Below are 4751 nucleotides of genomic sequence, written 5' to 3' on the forward strand. Positions count from 1 at the left end.
TTTCTTTAAAATCATAAAAGCCATATGTTTAATTAATGAATCACAATAGGTCACACAAATGTATACAAAGTAGAAAGTCTGAGCCTATGTCTCTATTACTCAATCCCATATGCATTTTCTGTTTTTCTAAGAAACAAGTATATATATTTACATAAACTTTATTTGTAAAAAAATAGGATTGCAAAATATATTTTTGGCAATCTATCTTTCTTTTTAATAATAAAATCAAACTTTATTAGGATATATTATTCTAGGTTCTCCAAAGAAACAGAACCAATAGGGTATCTGTTTCCAGATAGAACCAATAGGGTTCTAGAGAGAGCAATAGTGAGATAGCGAGTAGAGAGAGTGAGTGAGAGAGATAACAAGGAACTTATTTTAAGACTAAGGCTCACATAACTGAAGGCTGACAAGTCCAAATTTTATAAAGTTGATCCACAGGCTAAAGACCCAGAGAAGAGTTGCAGTTTGAGTTCAAAGGCAGGCTGCTGGCAAAATCTCCTTTTTCCAGGGACATAAACCTTCCTTCTATTAAGTCCTTCAACTGATTAGATGAGGCTAACTCACATTATGAAAGATAATATAGTAATCTGCTTTACTCAAAGTCTGCTGATTTAAATGTTGATATCATCTTTAAAAATACTTTCAGAGAGATAAACATTATATGGTATCATTCATTTGGGGAATATAAAAAATAGTGAAAAGGAATAAAGGGGAAAGGAGAAAAAATGAGTGGGAAATATCAGAAAGGGAGACAGAACATGAGGGACTCATAACTCTGGGAAACGAACTGGGGGGGGGTGGAAGGGGAGGTGGGCGGGAGGTGGGGGTAACTGGGTGACGGGCACTGAGGGAGACACTTGATGGGATGAGCACTGGGTGATATTCTATATGTTGGCAAATTGAACATCAATAAAAAATAAATTTATATAAAAAAATAAAAAATAAATAAAAATACCTTCAGAGAAACATCTAGAATAATATTTGGTGAAATGTCTGAATAATGGGCCTAATCAAATTGACACAAAAATGATTAATTAGGGTCTCCTGTATTCCAATATATGCTAACCATTTTGCTCACTTAATAATCAAACTATAACTTATGAATTATTACTCTGATTTCATTGACTAAGAAGGAAACTGAGGAACAGGAAAGTTAATACTCTGTCAATGATATGTCAGATCTGTGGTTCTGTGGCTCTCAAATATATTATTTTAATTACAGTGCTCTACTGCTTCCCAGTATATAAGTCTAAATATCACTGCATAACAAGACATGCAGAACCCACTTACTTTACTTACAGGACTTCATTCTCCAAACTATGGTTGTAAATCAAGGTATGGAATGCAAACAATGCCACTTCAGTGCATTGTTTCTCATGCCTTTGTTTCTTTTTCTACAGAATGAAAAAATTAAGATCTACCAAAAAGAGACTGACATAATTGATAAAAAGACAATAAGCTGAGTGCTTAACTAAAACCTAGCATAGAGTAAGCACACTAACATTTTTGTTATTATTATTTAGAATATATTCAGAGATTCTTTATTTATTATTATTATTTATCTCTCTCTCTTTTTTTTTTTTATTCATGAGAAATGGAGAGAGGCAGAGGGAGAAGCAGGCTCCCTGTGGAAAGCCTGATGTAGGACTCAATCCAGGACCCCACGATCACAACCTGTGCCAAAGGCAGACACTCAACCACTGATCCACCCTTGGTGCCTTGAGGTTCTCTTTTGATTTTTCTTTTTTTTTTTTATGTTATCAACTGCTTGCCATCACAAATATCCTGTATTAACCATTTTTATATATCTGTTAATATTTTTAATTTTGCAGTATATGTTTAAAGGTAATTCACCACCTTAAAATGTTCAACTCAAAAATTTTTAGCATATTCATAGATTATACAATCATCACCACTAATTCTAGAATATTTTTATCACCTTAAAAAGAAACCCTATATCTATTAGCAATCATTCTCAATTCTTCTTCCCCATAGGACCTGTCAACCACTAATCTCTTTTCTGTCTGTATTGATTTAGATTTGCCTTTATGAGACATTTTATAAAAATGAAGTCATACGGTATGCCGCTGTGCCTGGCTTCTTCCACTTAGCACAAGGTTTCAAGGTTCATCCCCAGTATAGCATATATCAACATTTCCTTCTTTTATATGGCTGAATAATATTCTGCTATGTAGATATAGAACTTTTATTTATTTCTCCATCACTTAATGGGTGTTTGAGGTGTTTTCACATTTAGTTATTATGCGTAGTACTCTTATGAACATTTATGTACAAGATTTTGTGTGAACATGTTTTAAATTTTCTTGAGTTTGTACAAAGAAATTAAGTTGCCATATTGTTTCCCCATTTTAAAAAATCACACTCCCATCAGCAATATGCAAGAATATTTGTTTTTGTTTTGTTTTATGACATCATCATCACAAAGGAGCAATTTAGTATTTCCCAACTTTTTCCCCTTGGATAATAGCTATGAATGGAAAGTTCTGATAATTTCAATAGCATTTAAACTCTACACTGAACATAATGATCTTAGTTATCACATGCTTTATAGTTTAAGCCAGAATGTGATATTTTCTTCTGAAGTCATTAAAAAATTACTGACTTACTGTTCTCTTTCAATTGTCAAAAAAAGAAAAAAAAAAAAAAAAAGCAAAAAGGGGATGCCTGTGTGGCTTTGTGGTCAAGCTTCTGCGTTTGGCTCAGGGCATGATCCTGGGATCCTGGGATCAAGTCCCACATCAGGCTCCCCATGGGGAGCCCATGTCTCTGCCTCTCTCTGTGTCTCTCACGAATAAGTAAATAAAATCTTAAAAAAAAAAAAAAAACAAACAGAAACCATTGACATATTCCTATGTTTTATTTGTTTGCTTTTAATTAAAAATAAAAAGCCATAAGGAATCTGATATTGCCATTCCTAGTTCTAAGCAATGTCAACATGCATCTCCTTCCTATACCCAGTACTTCCTGTGTGATTAAGAGTAATTAGCCAGTTCTCTGAATACAGCACGTATTGGATAATAGTCACACTCAATTTATGGGAAAAAGTACTGACTCAGAAAGCAGTAAGCAGTGTCCACTCAGGCTCTCTGATTCTCTGCTGGCCTTCTGAAGATGAACATAGGGAGATGTAGACATGGTATATGAATCGTAGGCAGGGGTGGCCTTCTGAGAGTCTGTTCAGTTCTGGTTGCCCTTTGCCCATGTTTTTCCATTTGGAGTTGGGACTGATGGAGAGGTAAGGCTAATTCCTATTTGTCTATATTCAAGGAAGAAAGATTTGAATTTCATGATGGTCGGAAGTCCCTGTTTCATTCTCTCAAATTCATTTTAGCAGGGAATTCTACAAAATATAGAATGAGTGTTGCATACAACCCTCTTATAGACTCCCTGGTGATTCTACTTTGACCACTGATTCATGAAAATTAGGAAAGAAATAAAGTCACAAACAAAAAATATGGGAATTTTTAATTATTCATGTTCTGCTTTCTTTTACTATGCTAAATAATCACATCAATATTAAGCTAGATAAACCACAATGTAGTTTTCTTGTTCAACATTATTTTACTTAAGCAATATTCAAAAAATTAACAAAACAAAATCAATCCAAAACTTAATATTACTAATTAAAATATGTACCTAAGGAAACTAGAAGATTGGGCAAAAATCTAATGGAAATCTGTGCCAACAGCTTTAATTGACAATTTGGATGTAGCTTTTTCAAAAATTAAATATGAAGTAGTTCATCCCAGAGCAACACTATAATTTCAGTTTAATAGTAAGACTAATGAATTGCATATTATTAGATATGTTTAAGTAGGGAATTGCTATTTACTGTTTCTTATGTTAAGGAATTATTCCAAGAAGGAAATCTTGAGAGGTGAATCACTGGCTCAGTTGGTAGGGCATGTAGCTCTTGATTTTAGGTTCATGAATTACAGCCGCATGTTAGGGTAGAATTTACTTTAAAAAAAAAAAGAAGAAGAAGAAGAAGAAGAAGAAGGAAGTCTTGAGAAAAAATTTTAGCTGCTTAGCTTGCCATTCTACTTCCTCCTCAGGGACTTGATTTGCAATCAACAGTTATGTAAATTTTTTATCAGATTAGACTTTCAGAACTAAATTTTCTATAATATATGCAACCATTACCTCAGTAAAACTGACAAAATGTCAGAGAGAGGGACAAGGTACAGTAATTAGCAAAATGGTAGGGATCTGAAGGAAATTTAAATAGAGAAATCTTTTATTTTTTGAAGGTTGTAATATCCTAGAGGATAAGCAGAAAAGAAAATTCCTATGGGCCATTTGATGACTCTAGCTAGAATGGAGAGAATGCTATACTCAATTTATATATCACCTAATTTAAAGTTTCTGATAACTTAAAATTTGTGTTTTATTATATAATAATGATAATTTTAGCTATACTTTTTGTTTAAATGAAATTTAATACCTTTTCAAGTCATTTACTATGGGTATGGTATCATTTTTTAAATAAATCTTTTATACATTTAGAAATGCTAACTTAATTCATCATGTGTACTCTAATAAGGTGACAACATATTGCCAACTGATACTATGATTTTCTTATTGTGAAAAATTTCTAATATACTATATTTACTAATTCAGAAGCAAAGCTAGCAGAACCTGGAATGTACCCATTCTCACATAAAAGTTTTATCAATTTTAAAGTTCCGTAAATAAGGTCGCTTTGTATATAAGTATTGTAGTCATGC

The sequence above is a fragment of the Canis lupus genome, chromosome 17 (assembly GCF_048164855.1).
Source record: "Canis lupus baileyi chromosome 17, mCanLup2.hap1, whole genome shotgun sequence".
Lineage (NCBI taxonomy): Eukaryota > Metazoa > Chordata > Mammalia > Carnivora > Canidae > Canis > Canis lupus.